This window comes from Pseudophryne corroboree, chromosome 8, assembly GCF_028390025.1.
Source record: "Pseudophryne corroboree isolate aPseCor3 chromosome 8, aPseCor3.hap2, whole genome shotgun sequence".
NCBI classification, from domain to species: domain Eukaryota; kingdom Metazoa; phylum Chordata; class Amphibia; order Anura; family Myobatrachidae; genus Pseudophryne; species Pseudophryne corroboree.
The window spans coordinates 166928057-166955492 of NC_086451.1; the positions used below are offsets into that span (position 1 = coordinate 166928057).

The following is a 27436-nucleotide window of genomic DNA, read 5'->3' on the forward strand; positions in this document are numbered from 1 at the left end:
TGTGACTGCTCCCCAGCCTCGGAGGGTTGCATCCGTGGTCCCTAGGATCCCGTCCTGGATCCCAAACCATCGCCCCTCTAGGTGGTGAGAACTGTGCAGCCACCAATGGAGTGAGATTCTGGTCTTGGAAGACAGGATTATCCTCCGGTGCATGTGTAGGTGGGATCCGGACCACTTGTCCAACAGGTCCCACTGGAACACTCTGGCATGGAGCCTGCCAAACTGAATGGCCTCGTAGGCCGCAACCATCTTCCCCAGCAACCGAATGCATTGATGGATTAACACTCTTGCTGGTTTCAGAATTTGTTTGACCAGACTCTGGATCTCCAGAGCCATTCCACTAGAAGAAAACCTCTTCTGTGTCCAGTATCACTCCCAAAAACAACAACCGCGTCATTAGGATATCGGATTTTTCTGTATTTTGGAATAATTGCATACCATAACGAGATATTATGGTGATGGGACCTAAATCTAAGCACAGAATGCATTTATGTTTCATATATACCATATACACACAGCCTGAAGGTCATTTTAGACAATATTTTTTATAACTTTGTGCATTAAACAAAGTGTGTGTACATTCACAGAATTCATTTATGTGTCATATACACCTTATACACACAGTCTGAAGTTCATTTAATACAATATTTTTAATAACTTTGAGTATTAAACAAAGTTTGTGTACACTGAGCCATCAAAAAACAAAGGTTTCACTATCTCAGTCTCACTCAAAAAAGTCCGTATTTCGGAATATTTGGATATGGGATACTCAACCTGTATTACTTTTTTCTGCTACTGGTTCTTTACCTATGCAAACAAGCATCTGACTTGCCTTTCCTATTGCTTTGTTACATTGCTCACCTGAAATAGTAATACTTAGATAGCTTTCCTCTTGCCATTATAATGCCCTTAATATTATAGTTAGCCTTTGTATTTTTGAGACGTGTATGATTTTGCATTTTTTGGCATTAAATGTTGCCATGTTCTTGACCATTCCTCTAGTCCAGGGGCGGAACTGCCAGAGACAACGGAGTCAGTTGCCGCCGGGCTCCAGCCCTAAAGGGGCTTCCTCCATTGCCCTCCGGCTGTTACGTGCCCTTCCTACTAAATAGACAAAGGCGCTACCAGCAGGGTCTCGCAGTTTGTACATTCCATGCCGTAACACCCTTCTTTCCACCTTTTTAAAGACCCAGCCCAGCAGCCTCGCCGCTGCCACCACCGCTAGCTGCAGCACTGCCAGCGGTGGGGTGCCCCTGCTTCTTCTCACACCACAGATAGCTGGGCAGCACTGCAACTGCCTGCCTGATTGCTCCGCCCCCTTCCGGCTCCCAAGCACCTCTGCTGCCCAGTGCCCGAGTCTGGACACTGGCGGAGGAAGCCATGATAACCAGATAATGGGGAGTGGAGAGCCAGTTCCAAGGTAATACTTTATACAGCTGGTTGAGATCCTGGTTGGTGGATATGGATTCCAAGAAAACCCTGGAGGTGCTTCCTTTCAAGGGAGACACTCTCTTTGGAGAAGACCTCAATAAGATTGTAGCTGATCTGGCTACCGCTAAAACAGCTTGCCTACCTAGTATGACTTCTACCACGCAGAAGGCTAAAAGTACTTTCCCTTGGCCCTTTCATCCTCAAGGTAAAGCGTACCCAAGGTCAGGCATACCCAAAGCAAGCTCATGCTTCCAGACCTGCCAAGCCCAGACTGAAGCAAGCCTGGGCTGCCCATCAGCCTGCTTCCAAAACGGACAAGCCTGCCACATGACGGTGCAGGCCTCCCTCTGGGGGATCCCAGGGTGGGGGGCCCGACTTCTAGGTTTGGCATAATTCTAAGCTAGAGAATTCTGTTTGGAGCTCACCTTGTACTTTGTGAAGAAATAATCAGCATTGTGGCTGAGCAGATACATGTAGTGTGTGGCTGCAAACTGCATGGATCTGCTGCGTTGTAATGCTGATACTTTTTTTTTCAAAGTACCAATAGCTTCATATAATGTTCACAATTTTTATGCAGGATCAAATAGCTCAATAGGTAGGGTGTTTGATTAGAATTCAACAGGTTATAGGTTTGAATCCTGGGTATGGTAGTTTGAGATGTGTTATTTAATAAAGTATGTTGTTCTGACTGCCGGCATCCTATCACCTGGGATATCATACTAAATAAATGGAGTTGATCAATTTTTTTTTATTTTTTTTTTAAACTAGGGACAATTTCCAGATACTTTTCTTTATAACTGAGATTGCCCCCTGGAACTTCACATCAGTTGACAACTATGCATGAGTGGGCAGTGCTTGCTCTGGATCTGCCCACCCATTTATGTGCCGTCATAAAAGAAAGCACAACTGACAGTTATCCTGGGCGTACACTACACAATTATCTGTCAGGCTATCTATCCAGTCTGGATGGATGGAATGAAAATCTGGTAATGTATAGGAGCAAATGTCAATTAACCATTTGCTCCCAAACACTAGAAAAGTGGTCAAAAATGGTCATTACACAAATTGGTTAAACCCAAAATTTAACCAATTTTATTTAGGGGACCATTTTTGTCCATTTTCTAGTGTTTGAGAGTAAATCGTTGATGGTCATTTGCTCACATAGATAACCGGATTTCTATTCCAACCAACCAGTGTTGGAGATATGGTCTGCCAGATTACATAATGCATACCAGAGCCATAACTAGACTTTTTGGTGCCCTGTGACAGATAATTATATGCCCCACCCCCCTCCCCATTTTTGCAATATAGACAAAAGGCGCATGCCTTGTGGGGAAGGGGCATAACAAGATTGGTCTCAGAGAAAGCACATGAGATATGAAGATATATCTAGTATACTTGACACTCAATGGTTTGTGGTTTTGCCGGGGTGCCCTCCTTAAATGCATATACAGTCACACATGGCGTGTTTGTGCAAATGGCATATTAGCAGTCAGCACTAACTGGTGACATGCCATTTGTACAAGTAAGCCATGTGTGACTAGTATATAAACATACTTTATTAAATAACACCTCAAACTATCATACCCAGGATTCAAACCTATAACCTGTTGAATTCTAATCAAATACCCTACCCATTGAGCTACTTGATCCTGCATCTATTCTAACCTCCAAAAACAGATTCAGTTGCATTTTCCAGCGTGTTTTGTTTGCGCCTTTGCAAATGTCTTACATCGACAAACTTATTTAGTACTATTTTGCAAATAGGGTTACATTGTCGCAACATTGTGTTCCCTAATTGCTTGATTTTTTTAAATGCAACAATTGATAAAGACACCTGATAATTGCTCTGTGGAGTCTTATTTTGTGTCTACTTCTTATCTACATTTAATTCCCTACCTCTAATCAAGGCATTTTTAAATGCTGGGGGCTGCCAGGACGTGAGGCCTACCTAGACTTTAGATCTGAATTTGAATGTACTTGTGAACTAACTTAATTTCCTACTTCTAAATTCATTCCTAAATTCACTACTTATATTAATCCTGTAGTTGGGCATTTTGAGCCTTCAATTGTGGGCATTGTTTTGTGTCCAGACCAGCAGCTGGTGGTGTGCATTTTGCTGGAAAGGCATCGAAGACATCCGATATGCTGCATATCCTGATGTGTGTCTCCCTCAAGTGGCTGTCAGCAAATGCATGCTAGACACCCCATTCCAAGCTGATTGTGACATCACGGAACATGCATCATAGAACAGGCATGCTAGAATATGGGTCTTCAACCTGCGACCCTCCAGCTGCTGTGGAACTACATATACCAGCATGCCCTGCCTCAGTTTTAGCATACCTTAATAGCAAAACTGTGGCAGGGCATGCTGGGATGTGTAGTTTCACAGCAGCTGGAGGGCCACAGGATGAAGACCCATGTGCTAGAGCCAAGCCGCAGGTACATTGAATGCTAGCAAGCTGAATGTTTAAATCCTTTTTGTTCCGCAGCATTCCAATGCGGAAGATTCCATGGAACCAGAGATTATTCCATTGAGAAGGACATGCTGCCTGGATGACTGCACTGTGCAAATTAAGTCACGGAGCCAGTTGGCTTGTGGGTGGCTCTGGTGACTGGGTGGTTGGGTGGGCGGTGTGTCGGAGGTGGAGCACATGCAAATGAATGTGTATCATCCAGCTAGTGAGAGTGAAAACTCATGCAGGAGTGTGCCTGCTTGTCAGTGGGTTATGCACCTTGCCAGACGTCAAATCTACATGGAGCAGCTGGAGGGGACAAGAGCAGGTTTGCAAAATATAGATAGAAGAGCATATATGCTGGCGCATTCTCCATGATTGTGTCAGCTTATGTTTTGGTGCACTGCACTTTCCTCCATTAAGTTTTAGCTATTTTGGTTAAACGCAAGTGTAGTTGCTTCTCGCCCTTTTGGCTGTGATCTTGTATCGTGGTTAAAGAGTCTGCTGGAGGGATTGTTTTCTTCATTGGCGAGAGACTGAAGATATTCCAGGATGGAAGGCTTGGGAACACTATCCGTTTTTAAGTTGTGGAAGAGTTGAAAGACCGGATTGGACTACATTCTATAGTAAAGGATATCTTTGTATTTATTAATCCTCCCTTTATATGTGTCTGTCTTTCAATAAAGCTTCGGGCTTGTGATTCCCTCACCCTCTTACACTCCACACCCATAGCCTTATTAACTGTTGTATTATTGTATTGTTTAAATGTATAGTGCAGTTCATGATTTATAGTGTAGGCTGGCCTGTGCTGTAGTTCTTGAACTGTACTATACCGACAGCATTTGTATTGTGTTTTATCTGTGCTGCAACACAGTACTTATGTGTGTAATGTTTATGTATGTTTTTTTGCTTCTTTATGTCAATAAAGACTGCTTTTTCAATCCAATATCTGAAAACAATCAATGTTTATATTTGATGGCAATAGAAGTGGTATGATATTTGCTGCTTTTGAAAGGCAATATCTGATATGTCCCCTATCTGGGAACCATATATTAAATGGCTTTTCAGAAAAGGGAGATGGTAGAAGAGCTTTCAGTACTGGTAGGACCGATGCACATTTCCTATTCTAGCCTCCAAAAACAGATTCAGTTGCATTTTCCAGCGTGTTTTGGATGCGCCTTTGCAAATGTCTTACATCGACAAACTTATTTAGTACTATTTTGCAAATAGGGTTACATTGTTGCAACATTGTGTTCCCTAATTGCTTGATTTTTTAAATGCAACAATTGATAAAGACACCTGATAACTGCTCTGTGGAGTCTTATTTTGTGTCTACTTTTTATCTACATTTAATTCTCTACCTCTAATCAAGGCATTTTTAAGTGCTGGGAACTGCCAGGACGTGAGGCCTACCTAGACTTTAGATCTGAATTTGAATGTACTTGTGAACTAACTTAATTTCCTACTTCTAAATTCATTCCTAAATTCACTACTTACATGAATCCTGTAGTTGGGCATTTTGGGACTTCGATTGTGGGCATTGTTTTGTGTCCAGACCAGCAGCAGGTGGTGTGCATTTGCTGGAAAGGCATCGAAGACCTCCGATATGCTGCATCTCCTGATGTGTGTCTCCCTCAAGTGGCTGTCAGCAAATGCCTGCTAGACACCCCATTCCAAGCTGATTGTGACATCACGGTACATGCATCATAGAACAGGCATGCTAGAACATGGGTCTTCAACCTGCGACCCTCCAGCTGCTGTGGAACTACACATCCCAGCATGCCCTGCCTCAGTTTTAGCATACCTTAATAGCAAAACTGTGGCAGGGCATGCTGGGATGTGTAGTTTCACAGCAGCTGGAGGGCCACAGGATGAAGACCCATGTGCTAGAGCCAAGCCGCAGGTACATTGAATGCTAGCAAGCTGAATATTTAAATCCTTTTTGTTCCGCAGCATTCCAATGTGGAAGATTCCATGGAACCAGAGATCCTTCCATTGAGAAGGACATGCTGCCTGGATGACTACACTGTGCAAATTAAATCACGGAGCTAGTTGGTTTGTGGGTGGCTCTGGTGACTGGGTGGATGGGTGGGTGGTGTGTCGGAGGTGGAGCACATGCAAATGATTGTGTATCATCCAGCTAGTGAGAGAGAAAACTCATGCAGGAGTGTGCCTGCTTGTCAGTGGGTTATGCACCTTGCCAGACGTCAAATCTACATAGAGCAGCTGGAGGGGACAAGAGCAGGTTTGCAAAATATAGATAGAAGAGCATATATGCAGGCACATTCTCCATGATTGTGTCAGCTTATGTTTTGGTGCACTGCACTTTCCTCCACTAAGTTTTAGCCATTTTTGTTAAGCTCAAGTGTAGTTGCTTCTCGGCCTTTTGGCTGTGATCTTGTATCGTGGTTGAAGGGTCTGCTGGAGGGAGGGATTGTTTTCTTCATTGGCGAAAGACCAAAGATATTCCAGGATGGAAGGCTTGGGAACACTATCCGTTTTTCAGTTGTGGAAGAGCACAGAGGTCGGATTGGACTACATTCTATAGTAAAGGATACCTTTCTATTTATTGCCCCTCCCCTTATATGTGTCTGTGTTACAATAAAGCTTCGGTCTTGTGATTCCCTCACCCTCTTACACTCCACACCCATAGCCTTATTAACTGTTGTATTATTGTATTGTTTAAATGTATAGTGCAGTTCATGATTTATAGTGTAGGCTGGCCTGTGCTGTAGTTCTTGAACTGTACTATACCGACAGCATTTGTATTGTGTTTTATCTGTGCTGCAACACAGTACTTATGTGTGTAATGTTTATGTATGTTTTTTTGCTTCTTTATGTCAATAAAGACTGCTTTTTCAATCCAATATCTGAAAACAATCAATGTTTATCTTTGATGGCAATAGAAGTGGTATGATATTTGCTGCTTTTGAAAGGCAATATCTGATATGTCCCCTATCTGGGAACCATATATTAAATGGCTTTTCAGAAAAGGGAGATGGTAGAAGAGCTTTCAGTACTGGTAGGACCGATGCACATTTCCTATTCTAGCCTCCAAAAACAGATTCAGTTGCATTTTCCAGCGTGTTTTGGATGCGCCTTTGCAAATGTCTTACATCGACAAACTTATTTAGTACTATTTTGCAAATAGGGTTACATTGTTGCAACATTGTGTTCCCTAATTGCTTGATTTTTTAAATGCAACAATTGATAAAGACACCTGATAACTGCTCTGTGGAGTCTTATTTTGTGTCTACTTTTTATCTACATTTAATTCTCTACCTCTAATCAAGGCATTTTTAAGTGCTGGGAACTGCCAGGACGTGAGGCCTACCTAGACTTTAGATCTGAATTTGAATGTACTTGTGAACTAACTTAATTTCCTACTTCTAAATTCATTCCTAAATTCACTACTTACATGAATCCTGTAGTTGGGCATTTTGGGACTTCGATTGTGGGCATTGTTTTGTGTCCAGACCAGCAGCAGGTGGTGTGCATTTGCTGGAAAGGCATCGAAGACCTCCGATATGCTGCATCTCCTGATGTGTGTCTCCCTCAAGTGGCTGTCAGCAAATGCCTGCTAGACACCCCATTCCAAGCTGATTGTGACATCACGGTACATGCATCATAGAACAGGCATGCTAGAACATGGGTCTTCAACCTGCGACCCTCCAGCTGCTGTGGAACTACACATCCCAGCATGCCCTGCCTCAGTTTTAGCATACCTTAATAGCAAAACTGTGGCAGGGCATGCTGGGATGTGTAGTTTCACAGCAGCTGGAGGGCCACAGGATGAAGACCCATGTGCTAAAGCCAAGCCGCAGGTACATTGAATGCTAGCAAGCTGAATATTTAAATCCTTTTTATTCCGCAGCATTCCAATGTGGAAGATTCCATGGAACCAGAGATCCTTCCATTGAGAAGGACATGCTGCCTGGATGACTACACTGTGCAAATTAAATCACGGAGCCAGTTGGCTTGTGGGTGGCTCTGGTCACTGGGTGGTTGGGTGGGTGGTGTGTCGGAGGTGGAGCACATGCAAATGATTGTGTATCATCCAGCTAGTGAGAGAGAAAACTCATGCAGGAGTGTGCCTGCTTGTCAGTGGGTTATGCACCTTTCCAGACGTCAAATCTACATGGAGCAGCTGGAGAGGACAAGAGCAGGTTTGCAAAATATAGACAGAAGAGCTCTCCAGCCTAGTTTGCTGTCTGTTTCCACTTCTCTTTTCTTGAGCCGCTCCCTTCTATGCCCTTGCGCACTATCCTGACTTCTCCCATCTGCTTACTTTGTGCCTTCCAACGCACAATGCGAACTACAGGTAGTGCTGCAGGGCCCACACCCTTTTACTTGCCATACAGAGCAGCTCTGGAGCTGTTACAGTGCCCAGCTTCTGCAAGAAATCAGCTTGAATGCTTCAGGGGCTGGGGCATAGCCAACATGAGCCCCACACCGAAGGAGCGTGGAGGTGTTTAATGCGAACTAGGGGTCATCCAAGCGCTGCAAAAGGCCGACATGCCCTGCACGCCCCTTTTCTCTATTCATATGCAGACGAGGGTTGAAGCCAACTTTGACCCACTGCTTGGATGACATCACCATATGCAAATCCATCTGCTGCAGGCCTTCCTCCAGGAATGCTTGCACTAGTTGTTGCATTTGGTTTGTTGTTTGGGGGTGCTTCAGTATTAGGCAGCCTTCTGCCCTCCCATGTTCATCTGAAAATATGTGTTCTCCCTGCAGTTGTTGTCCCCAGATGAGAGTTCCCTTGTGCTGCCTCAGTTGAATCTTCTTTACTTGACAGAGATGTGCCTGAGCAGCGGCCCTCCCCAGCCCTATCCCAAATCATACTTATTTTGCATAGGAGATACCATGGTCATGAAGATTGTTCTCCCAGGGTGAGGTTCATTCATTGCATTCTGGGTATGCTGACCCCTGTGATTTCCCCAAATGTGGGAAACTTGACTGCATTATTTGTGGTAGTGGGGGACTGTGTTTGTGCTTTCCTCTGGTCAGCTCTGGTAAAAGTCAGATTTCTTTGTCTCAGATCTTCCTCTAGCCTTGTTCTTCTTTCGAGAGTTCCCTTGTGCTGCCTCAGTTGGATCTCCTTTACATGACAGGGGGGTGCCCAAGCAGCGACCCTCCCCAGCTCTAGCCCAACTCCTACTTACCTGCCAGGTGAGATACTATGATCATGAAGGTGCTTCTCCCAGGACAAGGCTCACCCATTGCACTCTGGGTGTGCTGCCCCTGTGATTTCCCCAAATGTGGGAAACTTGACTGCATAATTTGTGTTTCCACTGGTCGGCTTTCATATAATTCAGATCTCTTTGTCTCAGGTCTCTCTCCAGCCTAGTTTGCAGTCTGTTTCCACTTCTTTTTTTTTTGAGCCCCTCCCTTCTATACCCTTGTGCACTATCCTGACTTCTCCTCCTGTCTGCTTACTTTGTGCCTTCCAATGCACAATGCAAACTACAGGTAGTGCTGCAGGGCCCACAAACTTTTACTTGCATTACAGAGCAGCTCTGGAGCTGTTACAGTGCCAAGCTGCTGCAAGAAATCAGCTTGAATGCTTCAGGGGCTGGGGCATTGCCAACATGAGCCCCACACCGAAGGAGGGTGGGGGTGTTTAATGCGAACTAAGGGTCATCCAAGCGCCGCAAAAGGCCGCCATTCCCTGCATACCCCCTTTCTCTTTTCATATGCAGATGAGGGTTCCAGCCAACCGTGCCCACTGCTTGGATGACATCACTGTATGCAAATCCGTCTGCTGCAGACCTTCCCCCAGGAATGCTTGTACTAGTTGTTGCATTTGGTTTGTTGTTTGGGGGTGCTTCAGTATTAGGTAGCCTTCTGCCCTCCCATGTTCATCTGAAAATATGTGTTCTCCCTGCAGTTGTTGTCCCCAGATGAGAGTTCCCTTGTGCTGCCTCAGTTGAATCTCCTTTACTTGACAGAGATGTGCCTGAGCAGCGGCCCTCCCCAGCCCTATCCCAAATCATACTTATTTTGCATAGGAGATATCATGGTAATGAAGACTGTTATCCCAGGGTGAGGTTCATTCATTGCATTCTGGGTATGCTGACCCCTGTGATTTCCCCAAATGTGGGAAACTCGACTTCATTATTTGTGGTAGTGGGGGACTGTGTTTGTGCTTTCCTCTGGTCAGCTCTGGTAAAAGTCAGATTTATTTGCTTCAGATCTTCCTCTAGCCTTGTTCTTCTTTCGAGAGTTCCCTTGTGCTGCCTCAGTTGGATCTCCTTCACTTGACAGGGAAGTGCCCGAGCAGCGACCCTACCCAGCTCTAGCCCAACTCCTACTTACCTGCCAGGTGAGATACTATGATCATGTAGGTGCTTCTCCCAGGGCAAGGCTCACCCATCGCACTCTTGGTGTGCTGCCCCTGTGATTTCCCCAAATGTGGGAAACTTGACTGCATAATTTGTGTTTCCCCTGGTCGGCTCTCGTATAATTCAGATGTCTTTGTCTCAGGTCTCTCTCCAGCCTAGTTTGCTGTCTGTTTCCACTTCTCTTTTCTTGAGCCGCTCCCTTCTATGCCCTTGCGCACTATCCTGACTTCTCCCGTCTGCTTACTTTGTGCCTTCCAACGCACAATGCGAACTACAGGTAGTGCTGCAGGGCCCACACCCTTTTACTTGCCTTACAGAGCAGCTCTGGAGCTGTTACAGTGCCCAGCTGCTGCAAGAAATCAGCTTGAATGCTTCAGGGGCTGGGGCATAGCCAACATGAGCCCCACACCGAAGGAGGGTGGAGGTGTTTAATGCGAACTAGGGGTCATCCAAGCGCCGCAAAAGGCCGCCATGCCCTGCATGCCCCTCTTCTCTATTCATATGCAGATGAGTGTTGAAGCCAACTTTGACCCACTGCTTGGATGACATCACCATATGCAAATCCATCTGCTGCAGGCCTTCCCCCAGGAATGCTTGCACTAGTTGTTGCATTTGGTTTGTTGTTTGGGGGTGCTTCAGTATTAGGCAGCCTTCTGCCCTCCCATGTTCATCTGAAAATTTGTGTTCTCCCTGCAGTTGTTGTCCCCCGATGAGAGTTCCCTTGTGCTGCCTCAGTTGAATCTCCTTTACTTGACAGAGATGTGCCTGAGCAGCGGCCCTCCCCAGCTCTATCCCAAATCATACTTATTTTGCATAGGAGATACTATGGTCATGAAGATTGTTTTCCCAGGGTGAGGTTCATTCATTGCATTCTGGGTATGCTGACCCCTGTGATTTCCCCAAATGTGGGAAACTGGACTGCATTATTTGTGGTAGTGAGGGACTGTGTTTGTGCTTTCCTCTGGTCAGCTCTGGTAAAAGTCAGATTTCTTTGTCTCAGATCTTCCTCTAGCCTTGTTCTTCTTTCGAGAGTTCCCTTGTGCTGCCTCAGTTGGATCTCCTTCACTTGACAGGGGGGTGCCCGAGCAGCGACCCTCCCCAGCTCTAGCCCAGCTCCTACTTACCTGCCAGGTGAGATACTATGATCATGAAGGTGCTTCTCCCAGGGCAAGGCTCACCCATTGCACTCTGGGTGTGCTACTCCTGCGGTTTCCCCAAATGTTGGACACTTGACTGCATAATTTGTGTTTCACCTGGTCGGCTCTCGTATAATTCAGATCTCTTTGTCTCAGGTCTCTCTCCAGCCTAGTTTGCAGTCTGTTTCCACTTCTCTTTTCTTGAGTTGCTCCCTTCTATGCCCTTGCGCACTGTCCTGACTTCTCCCGTCTGCTTACTTTGTGCCTTCCAACGCACAATGCAAACTACAGGTAGTGCTGCAGGGCCCACACCCTTTTACTTACCTTACAGAGCAGCTCTGGAGCTGTTACAGTGCCCAGCTGCTGCAAGAAATCAGCTTGAATGCTTCAGGGGCTGGGGCATAGCCATCATGAGCCCCACACCGAAGGAGGGTGGAGGTGTTTAATGCGAACTAGGGGTCATCCAAGCACCGCAAAAGGCCGCCATGCCCTGCATGCCAATTTTATCTTTTCATATGCAGACGAGGGTTGAAGCCAACTTTGACCCACTGCTTGGATGACATCACCATATGCAAATCCATCTGCTGCAGGCCTTCCCCCAGGAATGCTTGCACTAGTTGTTGCATTTGGTTTGTTGTTTGGGGGTGCTTCAGTATTAGGCAGCCTTCTGCCCTCCCATGTTCATCTGAAAATATGTGTACCTCCTGCAGTTGTTGTCCCCAGATGAGAGTTCCCTTGTGCTGCCTCAGTTGAATCTCCTTTACTTGACAGAGATGTGCCTGAGCAGCGGCCCTCTCCAGCCCTATCCCAAATCATACTTATTTTGCATAGGAGATATTATGGTCATGAAGATTGTTCTCCCAGGGTGAGGTTCATTCATTGCATTCTGGGTATGCTGACCCCTGTTATTTCCCCAAATGTGGTAAACTTGACAGCATTATTTGTGGTAGTGGGGAACTGTGTTTGTGCTTTCCTCTGGTCAGCTCTGGTAAAAGTCAGATTTCTTTGTCTCAGATCTTCCTCTAGCCTTGTTCTTCTTTCGAGAGTTCCCTTGTGCTGCCTTAGTTGGATCTCCTTCACTTGACAGGGGGGTGCCCGAGCAGTGACCCTCCCCAGCTCTAGCCCAACTCCTACTTACCTGCTAGGTGAGATACTATGATCATGAAGGTGCTTCTCCCAGGGCAAGGCTCACCAATTGCACTCTGGGTGTGCTGCTCCTGCGATATCCCCAAATGTGGGAAACTTGACTGCATAATTTGTGTTTCCCCTGGTCGGCTCTCGTATAATTCAGATCTCTTTGTCTCATGTCTCTCTCCAGCCTAGTTTGCTGTCTGTTTACACTTCTCTTTTCTTGAGCCACTCCCTTCTATGCCCTTGCGCACTATCTTGACTTCTACCGTCTGCTTACTTTGTGCCGTCCAACGCACAATGCGAACTACAGGTAGTGCTGCAGGGCCCACACCCTTTTAGTTGCCTTACAGAGCAGCTCTGGAGCTATTACAGTGCCCAGCTGCTGCAAGTAATCAGCTTGAATGCTTCAGGGGCTGGGGCATAGCCAACATGAGCCCCACACCGAAGTAGGGTGGAGGTGTTTAATGCGAACTAGGGGTCATCCAAGCGCCGCAAAAGGCCGCCATGCCCTGCACGCCCCTTTTCTCTTTTCATATGCAGACGAGGGTTGAAGCCAACTTTGACCCACTGCTTGGATGACATCACCATATGCAAATCCATCTGCTGCAGGCCTTCCCCCAGGAATGCTTGTACTAGTTGTTGCATTTGGTTTGTTGTTTGGGGGTGCTTCAGTATTAGGCAGCCTTCTGCCCTCCCATGTTCATCTGAAAATATGTGTTCTCCCTGCAGTTGTTGTCCCCAGATGAGAGTTCCCTTGTGCTGCCTCAGTTGAATCTCCTTTACTTGACAAGGGAGGCATTTTGGATTTTTTCTTTGGGTACCCATACACCTGATGGTCTGAATGAGAGCATCGAACTGAACAACATTGGCAGTCTCTGAAGATTTTATCTATTGATTTACCTAATACATTATTTATTGAATATCCATTTATTGTATGTTTAATAAATAAAAAAATTATTAGAAGTAGCTATTTTGGAAACAGCTTTCCTCTTAGGATGAAACTGTATAATCCTGTTGTGTGTGTTCCTTTAAAGTTCTTTAGTAAAATCCACTAGTAATGATGAACATCAGATTTCTTCCTCCATCCTCTTTTTACACTTTCTCTTTGTTCTATATATATTTTTTTTTCTATTTTTATTTTTTTCCCCTCCTTCTCCCAAAAGGCCCCCCTCCCCCCCCCCCCTCCCTGTTTTACATTTTAAAATCTTTAAATATTTAAATCTTCGAATCCTTAAATTGTCTGTTTAATATTTATTTTTTCTTCAATTCTTTTTGTTGTTTAAACAGCAATGTAGTTATTCCAGGGGTTAAAATAATGAAATATAGAAATAATATTAACAAAAATTAAAGGTAAAAATGAATTGATAGAATGATCCCATTAAAAGTAAATAAATAATATGGATGTTAAGCTGAGCAGGTTGGATTCGAACATGGGACTAGCTGCATAGAGTGCATTTGATGTTTCCCCTGCGCCACAAGAACTGCTTTAGTAATGGCATGGATTTATGTTACCCTAAAAGGTTTTATATAAGTAAATGGGGATCCTTAGTGCTGAGTCTCTGAATTATGTATATGTGATTATAGATATGAGGTATTGATTGAAAGATTATAGGTTAATCTGTATATAGATTATATATTTTCTGTTATTTTTTAAACCACCTTGTTGCTTATTTTATTATTTTTAATCACCATGTTGCTTATTTTTATATTATGAAATGCCTTTATATGTGCAATTGCAATTAGAAAGTTGTTCCATATGTGAGTCATTACATGTATGCATCCAATTAGTACATGTATGTATCCAATCAACTAATTAGTAATGCTATTGGTCCGGTGCATTTTAAAAAGAGCCTGCTAGGCTGCTGATGTATCCTCTGACGAAACCGCTCTTGGATAACAGCGGAAAAACGCGTAAGGAAGGTGATTACCGGACACTCTGATTGCTGAGATATAAGCCCGTTCATGAACGAGCTACATCACGGCGGACGTCTGATGTAAAGACAGCGGTGAAGGGGAAAAAGCAATTTGAGACCGAGCAAAAGGAGGTCTCTACCCCACGGCAGGGAGAAATATCCCGACCGCGAGTGCCAATAAGATCCAGCCACGGTTAACGGGGGTCGTAGCATACCGCTGTGTTTCACCAACCATCACAGCGCTCTCCCCCTGTTTTCTTTCATTACTCACGTGAGTTACATATGAACTTTAACTGCAGTAAATAAGAGGCGTTGGTTACAACTGTTGCTGTTCATCCACAAGAAGGAATTTAATGTATCAATTACAATTGGAAAGTAATGATTAAATTACAACAGCTGTATCCAGGAGGATTTTTTGGACACTTTAATAAACATTCCGTTGTCATCAAGGGCAATATGAAATAGATCCTGATTACATTTAGATATGGATAGTGGTGCCTATATATGTTGACTCCATTGTATTTTATTGAATGTGGGTTTCTTCTGTCTATATATATTTTTTAAAAATAAAGAGCTTGTATATTTTATTTTTTGCGCTCCCTTAATAACAAGTGTGATTATCTTTAAAATTTGGTTTATTATTGGTAGAACAGTACTACCTATGGGAGCAGCATTTTATAATATATGGTGAAAATTAATAGATGTATAAAGATTAAATAAGCAACAAATTGGTGAAATAGATAAGTTTTGATAGAATCGCTGGGTTCTATATATATATATTGACATTTGGTTATATATATGTATAGACTTTATAAATTCTTGACAGAGATGTGCCTGAGCAGCGGCCCTCCCCAGCCCTATCCCAAATCATACTTATTTTGCATAGGAGATACCATGGTCATGAAGATTGTTCTCCCAGGGTGAGGTTCATTCATTGCATTCTGGGTATGCTGACCCCTGTGATTTCCCCAAATGTGGGAAACTCGACTGCATTATTTGTGGTAGTGGGGGACTGTGTTTGTGCTTTCCTCTGGTCAGCTCTGGTAAAAGTCAGATTTATTTGTCTCAGATCTTCCTCTAGCCTTGTTCTTCTTTCGAGAGTTTCCATGTGCTGCCTCAGTTGGATCTCCTTCACTTGACAGGGGGGTGCCCAAGCAGCGACCCTCCCCAGCTCTAGCCCAACTCCTACTTACCTGCCAGGTGAGATACTATGATCATGAAGGTGCTTCTCCCAGGGCAAGGCTCACCCATTGCACTCTGGGTGTGCTGCTCCTGCGGTTTCCCCAAATGTTGGACACTTGACTGCATAATTTGTGTTTCCCCTGGTCGGCTCTCGTATAATTCAGATCTCTTTGTCTCAGGTCTCTCTCCAGCCTAGTTTGCTGTCTGTTTCCACTTCTCTTTTCTTGAGTTGCTCCCTTCTATGCCCTTGCGCACTATCCTGACTTCTCCCGTCTGCTTACTTTGTGCCTTCCAACGCACAATGCAAACCACAGGTAGTGCTGCAGGGCCCACACCCTTTTACTTGCCTTACAGAGCAGCTCTGGAGCTGTTACAGTGCCCAGCTGCTGCAAGAAATCAGCTTGAATGCTTCAGGGGCTGGGGCATAGCCCCACACCGAAGGAGGGTGGAGGTGTTTAATACAAACTAGGGGTCATCCAAGCGCCGCAAAAGGCCGCCATGCCCTGCACGCCCCTTTTCTCTTTTCATATGCAGACGAGGGTTGAAGCCAACTTTGACCCACTGCTTGGATGACATCACCATATGCAAATCCATCTGCTGCAGGCCTTCCCCCAGGAATGCTTGCACTAGTTGTTGCATTTGGTTTGTTGTTTGGGGGTGCTTCAGTATTAGGCAGCCTTCTGCCCTCCCATGTTCATCTGAAAATATGTGTTCTCCCTGCAGTTGTTGTCCCCAGATGAGAGCTCCCTTGTGCTGCCTCAGTTGAATCTCCTTTACTTGACAGAGATGTGCCTGAGCAGCGGCCCTCCCCAGCCCTATCCCAAGTCATACTTATTTTGCATAGGAGATACCATGGTCATGAAGATTGTTCTCCCAGGGTGAGGTTCATTCATTGCATTCTGGGTATGCTGACCCCTATGATTTCCCCAAATGTGGGAAACTCGACTGCATTATTTGTGGTAGTGGGGGACTGTGTTTGTTCTTTCCTCTGGTCAGCTCTGGTAAAAGTCAGATTTATTTGTCTCAGATCTTCCTCTAGCCTTGTTCTTCTATCGAGAGTTTCCTTGTGCTGCCTCAGTTGGATCTACTTCACTTGACAGGGGGGTGCCCGAGCAGCGACCCTCCCCAGCTCTATCCCAAATCCTACTTACCTGCCAGGTGAGATACTATGATCATGAAGGTGCTTCTCCCAGGGCAAGGCTCACCCATTGCACTCTGGGTGTGCTGCTCCTGCGATTTCCCCAAATGTGGGAAACTTGACTGCGTAATTTGTGTTTCCCCTGGTCGGCTCTCATATAATTCAGATCTCTTTGTCTCAGGTCTCTCTCCAGCCTAGTTTGCTGTCTGTTTCCACTTCTTTTTTCTTGAGCCCCTCCCTTCTATACCCTTGTGCACTATCCTGACTTCTCCTCCCGTCTGCTTACTTTGTGCCTTACAATGCACAATGCAAACTACAGGTAGTGCTGCAGGGCCCACACCCTTTTACTTGCCTTACAGAGCAGCTCTGGAGCTGTTACAGTGCCCAGCTGCTGCAAGAAATCAGCTTGAATGCTTCAGGGGCTGGGGCATGTCCAACATGAGCCCCACACCGAAGGAGGGTGAAGGTGTTTAATGCGAGCTAGGGGTCATCCAAGCGCCGCAAAAGGCTGCCATGCCCTGCACGCCCCTTTTCTCTTTTCATATGCAGACGAGGGTTGAAGCCAACTTTGACCCACTGCTTGGATGACATCACCATATGCAAATCCATCTGCTGCAGGCCTTCCCCCAGGAATGCCTGCACTAGTTGTTGCATTTTGTTTGTTGTTTTGGGGTGCTTCAGTATTAGGTAGCCTTCTGCCCTCCCATGTTCATCTGAAAATATGTGTTCTCCCTGCAGTTGTTGTCCCCAGATGAGAGTTCCCTTGTGCTGCCTCAGTTGAATCTCCTTTACTTGACAGAGATGTGCCTGAGCAGCGGCCCTCCCCAGCCCTATCCCAAATCATACTTATTTTGCATAGGAGATACCATGGTCATGAAGATTGTTCTCCCATGGTGAGGTTCATTCATTGCATTCTGGGTATGCTGACCCCTGTGATTTCCACAAATGTGGGAAACTCGACTGCATTATTTGTGGTAGTGGGGGACTGTGTTTGTGCTTTCCTCTGGTCAGCTCTGGTAAAAGTCAGATTTCTTTGTCTCAGATTTTCCTCTAGCCTTGTTCTTCTTTCGAGAGTTCCCTTGTGCTGCCTCAGTTGGATCTCCTTCACTTGACAGGGGGCTGCCCGAGCAGCGACCCTCCCCAGCTCTAGCCCAACTCCTACTTACCTGCCAGGTGAGATACTATGATCATGAAGTTGCTTCTCCCATGGCAAGGATCACCCATTGCACTCTGGGTGTGCTGCCCCTGTGATTTCCCCAAATGTGGGAAACTTGACTGCGTAATTTGTGTTTCCCCTGGTCGGCTCTCATATAATTCAGATCTCTTTGTCTCAGGTCTCTCTCCAGCCTAGTTTGCTGTCTGTTTCCACTTCTTTTTTCTTGAGCCCCTCCCTTCTATACCCTTGTGCACTATCCTGACTTCTCCTCCCGTCTGCTTACTTTGTGCCTTACAATGCACAATGCAAACTACAGGTAGTGCTGCAGGGCCCACACACTTTTACTTGCCTTACAGAGCAGCTCTGGAGCTGTTACAGTGCCCAGCTGCTGCAAGAAATCAGCTTGAATGCTTCAGGGACTGGGGCATGGCCAACATGAGCCCCACACAGAAGGAGGGTGGGGGTATTTAATGCGAACTAGGGGTCATCCAAGCGCCGCAAAAGGCCGCCATGCCCTGCATACCCCTTTTCTCTTTTCATATGCAGATGAGGGTTCCAGCCAACTTTGGCCCACTGCTTGGATGACATCACCGTATGCAAATCCGTCTTCTGCAGACCTTCCCCCAGGAATGCTTGTACTAGTTGTTGCATTTGGTTTGTTGTTTGGGGGTGCTTCAGTATTAGGCAGCCTTCTGCCCTCCCATGTTCATCTGAAAATATGTGTTCTCCCTGCAGTTGTTGTCCCCAGATGAGAGTTCCCTTGTGCTGCCTCAGTTGAATCTCCTTTACTTGACAGAGATGTGCCTGAGCAGCGGCCCTCCCCAGCCCTATCCCAAATCATACTTATTTTGCACAGGAGATACCATGGTCATGAAGATTGTTCTCCCAGGGTGAGGTTCATTCATTGCATTCTGGGTATGCTGACCCCTGTGATTTCCCCAAATGTGGGAAACTTGACTGCATTATTTGTGGTAGTGAGTGACTGTGTTTGTGCTTTCCTCTGGTCAGCTCTGGTAAAAGTCAGATTTCTTTGTCTCAGATCTTCCTCTAGCCTTGTTCTTCTTTCGAGAGTTTCCTTGTGCTGCCTCAGTTGGATCTCCTTCACTTGACAGGGGGGTGCCCGAGCAGCGACCCTCCCCAGCTCTAGCCCAACTCCTACTTACCTGCCAGGTGAGATACTATGATCATGAAGGTGCTTCTCCCAGGGCAAGGCTCACCCATTGCACTCTGGGTGTGCTGCTCCTGCGATTTCCCCAAATGTGGGAAACTTGACTGCATAATTTGTGTTTCCCCTGGTCGGCTCTCGTATAATTCAGATCTCTTTGTCTCAGGTCTCTCTCCAGCCTAGTTTGCTGTCTGTTTCCACTTCTCTTTTCTTGAGCCGCTCCCTTCTATGCCCTTGCGCACTATCCCAGGATAATTATTGTAGCTGGTCTGCGGGTAACAGCTCTCAGATCCACTTCTAGAAAAAATGCAACAATGTAATTTGAGTGACAAACTGCAGAGATGAACCCTTTCTGTGACTGCTGCACAGGGATCACACAAACTCTATTCATAGGGCTGACTTCACTTAGGGGAGATGTTCTCGCCCCGCAAAGAAGTGCGAGTATATACCGCACTTACGGTACCATTGGATTTACAGATATTTTCTTGCAATACACTATGGGGGTCATTCTGAGTTGATTGCTCGCTAGCAGTTTTTAGCAGCCTTAAAACGGTGGAGTTAACATATCTCACGTGGAAGGTGGTCATGTTATTAGCCTTGGCTTCGGCTAGGCGAGTGTCGGAATTAGCGGCTTTGTCACATAAAAGCCCATATTTGGTGTTCCATGTGGATAGAGCGGAATTGCGGACCCATCCTCAATTCCTACCAAAAGTGGTCTCATCTTTTCATATGAACCAATCTATTGTGGTGCCTTTGGCTACGCGTGACTTGGAGGATTCCGAGTTACTTGATGTGGTCAGGGCTTTGAAAATTTACGTGGCCAGGACGGCTAGAGTCAGGAAAACTGAAGCGCTGTTTGTCCTGTATGCAACCAACAAGATTGGTGCCCCTGCTTCAAAGCAGGCTATTGCTCGCTGGATTTGTAACACGATTCAGCAAGCGCATTCTATGGCTGGATTGCAGTTACCGAAATCGGTCTAGGCCCATTCCACGAGGAAAGTGGGCTCTTCTTGGGCGGCTGCCCGAGGGGTCTCGGCACTACAGCTGTGTCGAGCTGCTACTTGGTCAGGTTCAAACACCTTTTCAAAATACTATAAGTTTGATACCCTGGCTGAGGAGGAACTCATGTTTGCTCAATCGGTGCTGCAGAGTCATCCGCACTCTCCCGCCCGTTTTGGAGCTTTGGTATAATCCCCATGGTCCTTATGGAGTCCCCAGCATCCTCTAGGACGTTAGAGAAAATAAGATTTTAAACCTACCGGTAAATCTTTTTCTCGTAGTCCGTAGAGGATGCTGGGCGCCCGTCCCAAGTGCGGACTACTTCTGCAATACTTGTATATAGTTATTGCTTCAATAAGGGTTATGTTATAGTTGCATCGGTCCTGCACTGATGCTACAGTATGTTGTTTTTTCGTACTCATAACTGGGTAGTTTATCACAAGTTATACAGTGTGATTGGTGTGGCTGGTATGAATCTTGCCCTGGATTAACAAAATCCTTTCCTCATACTGTCAGTCTCCTCTGGGCACAGTTTCTCTAACTGTGGCATAGAGGCGCATAGAGGGAGGAGCCAGTGCACACCCAGAACTAAAGTCTTTCTTAAAGTGCCCATGTCTCCTGCGGAGCCCGTCTATCCCCATGGTCCTTACAGAGTCCCCAGCACCCTCTACGGACTACGAGAAAAAGATTTACCGGTAGGTTTAAAATCTTATTTTCTACTTTATTCTTTTCTATCCTAGTTTATTACGACCAACTCTCATCCAAGGAGTTTGATATTCTACTACCTGCATGCAATTTAAATTGCTTAAATTGTTTATATGGTTGATTTGTCCTTCACAACCCATAATCTGCAACTTGGATGTACTTGTGTCATTGAAAATCTTATAATAAAAATGTTTATATATTGAAAAAAAAAGTTATAAGACATATGCATTCAATATTTGAAGAAACAAAATAAAATAAAGCTATGTATTGGGTTTCACTAACAAGCACATTGGAAGACTTGACTACTGTTAAAAGACATGCATTACATGGTATAGAGCCACAAACCACAATGTAGTAAAATAAAAACAAACTTACATGTGCTAGAGCTGGGGAGGGTCGCTGCTCGGGCAGCCCCCTGTCAAGTGAAGGAGATCCAACTGAGGCAGCACAAGGGAACTCTCGAAAGAAGAACAAGGCTAGAGGAAAATCTGAGACAAAGAAATCTGACTTTTACCAGAGCTGACCAGAGGAAAGCACAAACACAGTCCCCCACTACCACAAATAATGCAGTCGAGTTTCCCACATTTGTGGAAATCACAGGGGTCAGCATACCCAGAATGCAATGAATGAACCTCACCCTGGGAGAACAATCTTCATGACCATGGTATCTCCTATGCAAAATAAGTATGATTTGGGATAGGGCTGGGGAGGGCCGCTGCTCAGGCACATCTCTGTCAAGTAAAGGAGATTCAACTGAGGCAGCACAAGGGAACTCTCATCTGGGGACAACAACTGCAGGGAGAACACATATTTTCAGATGAACATGGGAGGGCAGAAGGCTACCTAATACTGAAGCACCCCCAAACAACAAACAAAATGCAACAACTAGTGCAAGCATTCCTGGGGGAAGGCCTGCAGCAGATGGATTTGCATATGGTGATGTCATCCAAGCAGTGGGTCAAAGTTGGCTTCAACCCTCGTCTGCATATGAAAAGAGAAAAGGGGCGTGCAGGGCATGGCAGCCTTTTGCGGCGCTTGGATGACCCCTAGCTCGCATTAAACACCTCCACCCTCCTTCGGTGTGGGGCTCATGTTGGCTATGCCCCAGCCCCTGAAGCATTCAAGCTGATTTCTTGCAGCAGTTGGCACTGTAACAGCTCCAGAGCTGCTCTGTAAGGCAAATAAAAGGGTGTGGGACCTGCAGCACTACCTGTAGTTCGCATTGTGCGTTGGAAGGCAAAAAGTAAGCAGACGGGAGAAGACAGGATAGTGCGCAAGGGCATAGAAGGGAGCGGCTCAAGAAAAGAGAAGTGGAAACAGACAGCAAACTAGGCTGGAGAGAGACCTGAGACAAAGAGATCTGAATTATACGAGAGCCGACCAGGGGAAACACAAATTATGCAGTCAAGTTTCCCACATTTGGGGAAATCGCAGGAGCAGCACACCCAGAGTGCAATGGGTGAGCCTTGCCCTGGGAGAAGCACCTTCATGATCATAGTATCTCACCTGGCAGGTAAGTAGGAGTTGGGCTAGAGCTGGGGAGGGTCGCTGCTCGGGCACCCCCCTGTCAAGTGAAGGAGATCCAACTGAGGCAGCACAAGGAAACTCTCGAAAGAAGAACAAGGCTAGAGGAAGATCTGAGACAAAGAAATCTGACTTTTACCAGAGCTGACCAGAGGAAAGCACAAACACAGTCACTCACTACCACAAATAATGCAGTCAAGTTTCCCACATTTGGGGAAATCACAGGGGTCAGCATACCCAGAATGCAATGAATGAACCTCACCCTGGGAGAACAATCTTCATGACCATGGTATCTCCTATGCAAAATAAGTATGATTTGGGATAGGGCTGGGGAGGGCCGCTGCTCAGGCACATCTCTGTCAAGTAAAGGAGATTCAACTGAGGCAGCACAAGGGAACTCTCATCTGGGGACAACAACTGCAGGGAGAACACATATTTTCAGATGAACATGGGAGGGCAGAAGGCTGCCTAATACTGAAGCACCCCCAAACAACAAACCAAATGCAACAACTAGTACAAGCATTCCTGGGGGAAGGTCTGCAGAAGACGGATTTGCATACGGTGATGTCATCCAAGCAGTGGGCCAAAGTTGGCTGGAACCCTCATCTGCATATGAAAAGAGAAAAGGGGTATGCAGGGCATGGCGGCCTTTTGCGGCGCTTGGATGACCCCTAGTTCGCATTAAATACCCCCACCCTCCTTCTCTGTGGGGCTCATGTTGGCCATGCCCCAGCCCCTGAAGCATTCAAGCTGATTTCTTGCAGCAGCTGGGCACTGTAACAGCTCCAGAGCTGCTCTGTAAGGCAAGTAAAAGGGTGTGGGCCCTGCAGCACTACCTGTAGTTTGCATTGTGCATTGTAAGGCACAAAGTAAGCAGACGGGAGGAGAAGTCAGGATAGTGCACAAGGGTATAGAAGGGAGGGGCTCAAGAAAAAAGAAGTGGAAACAGACAGCAAACTAGGCTGGAGAGAGACCTGAGACAAAGAGATCTGAATTATATGAGAGCCGACCAGGGGAAACACAAATTACGCAGTCAAGTTTCCCACATTTGGGGAAATCACAGGGGCAGCACACCCAGAGTGCAATGGGTGATCCTTGCCCAGGGAGAAGCAACTTCATGATCATAGTATCTCACCTGGCAGGTAAGTAGGAGTTGGGCTAGAGCTGGGGAGGGTCGCTGCTCGGGCACCCCCCTGTCAAGTGAAGTAGTTCCAACTGAGGCAGCACAAGGGAACTCTCGAAAGAAGAACAAGGCTAGAGGAAGATCTGAGACAAAGAAATCTGACTTTTACCAGAGCTGACCAGAGGAAAGCACAAACACAGTCCCCCACTACCACAAATAATGCTGTCAAGTTTACCACATTTGGGGAAATAACAGGGGTCAGCATACCCAGAATGCAATGAATGAACCTCACCCTGGGAGAACAATCTTCATGACCATGGTATCTCCTATGCAAAATAAGTATGATTTGGGATAGGGCTGGGGAGGGCCGCTGCTCAGGCACATCTCTGTCAAGTAAAGGAGATTCAACTGAGGCAGCACAAGGGAACTCTCATCTGGGGACAACAACTGCAGGAGTTACACATATTTTCAGATGAACATGGGAGGGCAGAAGGCTGCCTAATACTGAAGCACCCCCAAACAACAAACCAAATGCAACAACTAGTGCAAGCATTCCTGGGGGAAGGCCTGCAGCAGATGGATTTGCATATGGTGATGTCATCCAAGCAGTGGGTCAAAGTTGGCTTCAACCCTCGTCTGCATATGAAAAGAGAAAATTGGCATGCAGGGCATGGCGGCCTTTTGCGGTGCTTGGATGACCCCTAGTTCGCATTAAACACCTCCACCCTCCTTCGGTGTGGGGCTCATGATGGCTATGCCCCAGCCCCTGAAGCATTCAAGCTGATTTCTTGCAGCAGCTGGGCACTGTAACAGCTCCAGAGCTGCTCTGTAAGGCAAGTAAAAGGGTGTGGGCCCTGCAGCACTACCTGTAGTTTGCATTGTGCGTTGGAAGGCACAAAGTAAGCAGACGGGAGAAGTCAGGATAGTGCGCAAGGGCATAGAAGGGAGCAACTCAAGAAAAGAGAAGTGGAAACAGACTGCAAATTAGGCTGGAGAGTGACCTGAGACAAAGAGATCTGAATTATACGAGAGCCGACCAGGTGAAACACAAATTATGCAGTCAAGTGTCCAACATTTGGGGTAACCGCAGGAGTAGCACACCCAGAGTGCAATGGGTGAGCCTTGCCCTGGGAGAAGCACCTTCATGATCATAGTATCTCACCTGGCAGGTAAGTAGGAGCTGGGCTAGAGCTGGGGAGGGTCGCTGCTCGGGCACCCCCCTGTCAAGTGAAGGAGATCCAACTGAGGCAGCACAAGGGAACTCTCGAAAGAAGAACAAGGCTAGAGGAAGATCTGAGACAAAGAAATCTGACTTTTACCAGAGCTGACCAGAGGAAAGCACAAACACAGTCACTCACTACCACAAATAATGCAGTCAAGTTTCCCACATTTGGGGAAATCACAGGGGTCAGCATACCCAGAATGCAATGAATGAACCTCACCCTGGGAGAACAATCTTCATGACCATGGTATCTCCTATGCAAAATAAGTATGATTTGGGATAGGGCTGGGGAGGGCCGCTGCTCAGGCACATCTCTGTCAAGTAAAGGAGATTCAACTGAGGCAGCACAAGGGAACTCTCATCTGGGGACAACAACTGCAGGGAGAACACATATTTTCAGATGAACATGGGAGGGCAGAAGGCTGCCTAATACTGAAGCACCCCCAAACAACAAACCAAATGCAACAACTAGTACAAGCATTCCTGGGGGAAGGTCTGCAGAAGACGGATTTGCATACGGTGATGTCATCCAAGCAGTGGGCCAAAGTTGGCTGGAACCCTCATCTGCATATGAAAAGAGAAAAGGGGTATGCAGGGCATGGCGGCCTTTTGCGGCGCTTGGATGACCCCTAGTTCGCATTAAATACCCCCACCCTCCTTCTCTGTGGGGCTCATGTTGGCCATGCCCCAGCCCCTGAAGCATTCAAGCTGATTTCTTGCAGCAGCTGGGCACTGTAACAGCTCCAGAGCTGCTCTGTAAGGCAAGTAAAAGGGTGTGGGCCCTGCAGCACTACCTGTAGTTTGCATTGTGCATTGTAAGGCACAAAGTAAGCAGACGGGAGGAGAAGTCAGGATAGTGCACAAGGGTATAGAAGGGAGGGGCTCAAGAAAAAAGAAGTGGAAACAGACAGCAAACTAGGCTGGAGAGAGACCTGAGACAAAGAGATCTGAATTATATGAGAGCCGACCAGGGGAAACACAAATTACGCAGTCAAGTTTCCCACATTTGGGGAAATCACAGGGGCAGCACACCCAGAGTGCAATGGGTGATCCTTGCCCAGGGAGAAGCAACTTCATGATCATAGTATCTCACCTGGCAGGTAAGTAGGAGTTGGGCTAGAGCTGGGGAGGGTCGCTGCTCGGGCACCCCCCTGTCAAGTGAAGTAGATCCAACTGAGGCAGCACAAGGGAACTCTCGAAAGAAGAACAAGGCTAGAGGAAGATCTGAGACAAAGAAATCTGACTTTTACCAGAGCTGACCAGAGGAAAGCACAAACACAGTCCCCCACTACCACAAATAATGCTGTCAAGTTTACCACATTTGGGGAAATAACAGGGGTCAGCATACCCAGAATGCAATGAATGAACCTCACCCTGGGAGAACAATCTTCATGACCATGGTATCTCCTATGCAAAATAAGTATGATTTGGGATAGGGCTGGGGAGGGCCGCTGCTCAGGCACATCTCTGTCAAGTAAAGGAGATTCAACTGAGGCAGCACAAGGGAACTCTCATCTGGGGACAACAACTGCAGGAGTTACACATATTTTCAGATGAACATGGGAGGGCAGAAGGCTGCCTAATACTGAAGCACCCCCAAACAACAAACCAAATGCAACAACTAGTGCAAGCATTCCTGGGGGAAGGCCTGCAGCAGATGGATTTGCATATGGTGATGTCATCCAAGCAGTGGGTCAAAGTTGGCTTCAACCCTCGTCTGCATATGAAAAGAGAAAATTGGCATGCAGGGCATGGCGGCCTTTTGCGGTGCTTGGATGACCCCTAGTTCGCATTAAACACCTCCACCCTCCTTCGGTGTGGGGCTCATGATGGCTATGCCCCAGCCCCTGAAGCATTCAAGCTGATTTCTTGCAGCAGCTGGGCACTGTAACAGCTCCAGAGCTGCTCTGTAAGGCAAGTAAAAGGGTGTGGGCCCTGCAGCACTACCTGTAGTTTGCATTGTGCGTTGGAAGGCACAAAGTAAGCAGACGGGAGAAGTCAGGATAGTGCGCAAGGGCATAGAAGGGAGCAACTCAAGAAAAGAGAAGTGGAAACAGACTGCAAATTAGGCTGGAGAGTGACCTGAGACAAAGAGATCTGAATTATACGAGAGCCGACCAGGTGAAACACAAATTATGCAGTCAAGTGTCCAACATTTGGGGTAACCGCAGGAGTAGCACACCCAGAGTGCAATGGGTGAGCCTTGCCCTGGGAGAAGCACCTTCATGATCATAGTATCTCACCTGGCAGGTAAGTAGGAGCTGGGCTAGAGCTGGGGAGGGTCGCTGCTCGGGCACCCCCCTGTCAAGTGAAGGAGATCCAACTGAGGCAGCACAAGGGAACTCTCGAAAGAAGAACAAGGCTAGAGGAAGATCTGAGACAAAGAAATCTGACTTTTACCAGAGCTGACCAGAGGAAAGCACAAACACAGTCCCTCACTACCACAAATAATGCAGTCCAGTTTCCCACATTTGGGGAAATCACAGGGGTCAGCATACCCAGAATGCAATGAATGAACCTCACCCTGGGAAAACAATCTTCATGACCATGGTATCTCCTATGCAAACTAAGTATGATTTGGGATAGAGCTGGGGAGGGCCGCTGCTCAGGCACATCTCTGTCAAGTAAAGGAGATTCAACTGAGGCAGCACAAGGGAACTCTCATCTGGGGGCAACAACTGCAGGGAGAACACATATTTTCAGATGAACATGGGAGGGCAGAGGCTGCCTAATACTGAAGCACCCCCAAACAACAAACCAAATGCAACAACTAGTGCAAGCATTCCTGGGGGAAGGCCTGCAGCAGAT

The 27436-nt window shown here is 46.5% G+C and overlaps 23 non-coding genes and 4 pseudogenes across 23 annotated transcripts; 16 read left to right on the forward strand and 11 right to left on the reverse strand.

The window, feature by feature from the left end:
- The first annotated feature begins 8731 nt into the window (after positions 1-8731).
- Positions 8732-8895, forward strand: LOC134950510 (U1 spliceosomal RNA). The gene has a single exon (XR_010183417.1). It is a non-coding gene; the product is annotated as a U1 spliceosomal RNA (small nuclear RNA).
- A 152-nt stretch (positions 8896-9047) lies between these two features.
- Positions 9048-9210, forward strand: LOC134952662 (U1 spliceosomal RNA). Its single transcript, XR_010185138.1, has one exon. It is a non-coding gene; the product is annotated as a U1 spliceosomal RNA (small nuclear RNA).
- A 674-nt stretch (positions 9211-9884) lies between these two features.
- On the forward strand, positions 9885-10048 carry LOC134951874 (U1 spliceosomal RNA). Its single transcript, XR_010184532.1, has one exon. It is a non-coding gene; the product is annotated as a U1 spliceosomal RNA (small nuclear RNA).
- A 152-nt stretch (positions 10049-10200) lies between these two features.
- LOC134953443 (U1 spliceosomal RNA) lies at positions 10201-10363 on the forward strand. The gene has a single exon (XR_010185582.1). It is a non-coding gene; the product is annotated as a U1 spliceosomal RNA (small nuclear RNA).
- Positions 10364-11034: 671 nt separating this feature from the next.
- Positions 11035-11198, forward strand: LOC134951149 (U1 spliceosomal RNA). The gene has a single exon (XR_010183942.1). It is a non-coding gene; the product is annotated as a U1 spliceosomal RNA (small nuclear RNA).
- A 152-nt stretch (positions 11199-11350) lies between these two features.
- Positions 11351-11513, forward strand: LOC134953014 (U1 spliceosomal RNA). Its single transcript, XR_010185362.1, has one exon. It is a non-coding gene; the product is annotated as a U1 spliceosomal RNA (small nuclear RNA).
- Positions 11514-12184: 671 nt separating this feature from the next.
- LOC134951724 (U1 spliceosomal RNA) lies at positions 12185-12348 on the forward strand. Its single transcript, XR_010184411.1, has one exon. It is a non-coding gene; the product is annotated as a U1 spliceosomal RNA (small nuclear RNA).
- A 152-nt stretch (positions 12349-12500) lies between these two features.
- On the forward strand, positions 12501-12663 carry LOC134953254 (U1 spliceosomal RNA). The gene has a single exon (XR_010185521.1). It is a non-coding gene; the product is annotated as a U1 spliceosomal RNA (small nuclear RNA).
- A 2620-nt stretch (positions 12664-15283) lies between these two features.
- On the forward strand, positions 15284-15447 carry LOC134950326 (U1 spliceosomal RNA). Its single transcript, XR_010183264.1, has one exon. It is a non-coding gene; the product is annotated as a U1 spliceosomal RNA (small nuclear RNA).
- A 152-nt stretch (positions 15448-15599) lies between these two features.
- LOC134952878 (U1 spliceosomal RNA) lies at positions 15600-15762 on the forward strand. Its single transcript, XR_010185260.1, has one exon. It is a non-coding gene; the product is annotated as a U1 spliceosomal RNA (small nuclear RNA).
- Positions 15763-16423: 661 nt separating this feature from the next.
- Positions 16424-16587, forward strand: LOC134950631 (U1 spliceosomal RNA). The gene has a single exon (XR_010183517.1). It is a non-coding gene; the product is annotated as a U1 spliceosomal RNA (small nuclear RNA).
- A 152-nt stretch (positions 16588-16739) lies between these two features.
- LOC134952384 (U1 spliceosomal RNA) lies at positions 16740-16881 on the forward strand (annotated as a pseudogene).
- A 695-nt stretch (positions 16882-17576) lies between these two features.
- Positions 17577-17740, forward strand: LOC134951593 (U1 spliceosomal RNA). Its single transcript, XR_010184305.1, has one exon. It is a non-coding gene; the product is annotated as a U1 spliceosomal RNA (small nuclear RNA).
- A 152-nt stretch (positions 17741-17892) lies between these two features.
- Positions 17893-18034, forward strand: LOC134953469 (U1 spliceosomal RNA; annotated as a pseudogene).
- Positions 18035-18729: 695 nt separating this feature from the next.
- On the forward strand, positions 18730-18893 carry LOC134951562 (U1 spliceosomal RNA). The gene has a single exon (XR_010184280.1). It is a non-coding gene; the product is annotated as a U1 spliceosomal RNA (small nuclear RNA).
- Positions 18894-19045: 152 nt separating this feature from the next.
- Positions 19046-19208, forward strand: LOC134952015 (U1 spliceosomal RNA). The gene has a single exon (XR_010184640.1). It is a non-coding gene; the product is annotated as a U1 spliceosomal RNA (small nuclear RNA).
- Positions 19209-21283: 2075 nt separating this feature from the next.
- LOC134950733 (U1 spliceosomal RNA) lies at positions 21284-21447 on the reverse strand. The gene has a single exon (XR_010183601.1). It is a non-coding gene; the product is annotated as a U1 spliceosomal RNA (small nuclear RNA).
- Positions 21448-22117: 670 nt separating this feature from the next.
- On the reverse strand, positions 22118-22280 carry LOC134952016 (U1 spliceosomal RNA). The gene has a single exon (XR_010184641.1). It is a non-coding gene; the product is annotated as a U1 spliceosomal RNA (small nuclear RNA).
- Positions 22281-22432: 152 nt separating this feature from the next.
- Positions 22433-22596, reverse strand: LOC134951370 (U1 spliceosomal RNA). Its single transcript, XR_010184123.1, has one exon. It is a non-coding gene; the product is annotated as a U1 spliceosomal RNA (small nuclear RNA).
- Positions 22597-23291: 695 nt separating this feature from the next.
- LOC134953300 (U1 spliceosomal RNA) lies at positions 23292-23433 on the reverse strand (annotated as a pseudogene).
- Positions 23434-23585: 152 nt separating this feature from the next.
- On the reverse strand, positions 23586-23749 carry LOC134951247 (U1 spliceosomal RNA). The gene has a single exon (XR_010184023.1). It is a non-coding gene; the product is annotated as a U1 spliceosomal RNA (small nuclear RNA).
- Positions 23750-24420: 671 nt separating this feature from the next.
- Positions 24421-24583, reverse strand: LOC134953360 (U1 spliceosomal RNA). Its single transcript, XR_010185537.1, has one exon. It is a non-coding gene; the product is annotated as a U1 spliceosomal RNA (small nuclear RNA).
- Positions 24584-24735: 152 nt separating this feature from the next.
- LOC134951371 (U1 spliceosomal RNA) lies at positions 24736-24899 on the reverse strand. The gene has a single exon (XR_010184124.1). It is a non-coding gene; the product is annotated as a U1 spliceosomal RNA (small nuclear RNA).
- A 695-nt stretch (positions 24900-25594) lies between these two features.
- Positions 25595-25736, reverse strand: LOC134953302 (U1 spliceosomal RNA; annotated as a pseudogene).
- A 152-nt stretch (positions 25737-25888) lies between these two features.
- On the reverse strand, positions 25889-26052 carry LOC134951248 (U1 spliceosomal RNA). Its single transcript, XR_010184024.1, has one exon. It is a non-coding gene; the product is annotated as a U1 spliceosomal RNA (small nuclear RNA).
- A 671-nt stretch (positions 26053-26723) lies between these two features.
- Positions 26724-26886, reverse strand: LOC134953361 (U1 spliceosomal RNA). The gene has a single exon (XR_010185538.1). It is a non-coding gene; the product is annotated as a U1 spliceosomal RNA (small nuclear RNA).
- A 152-nt stretch (positions 26887-27038) lies between these two features.
- Positions 27039-27202, reverse strand: LOC134951632 (U1 spliceosomal RNA). The gene has a single exon (XR_010184336.1). It is a non-coding gene; the product is annotated as a U1 spliceosomal RNA (small nuclear RNA).
- Positions 27203-27436: the final 234 nt, after the last annotated feature.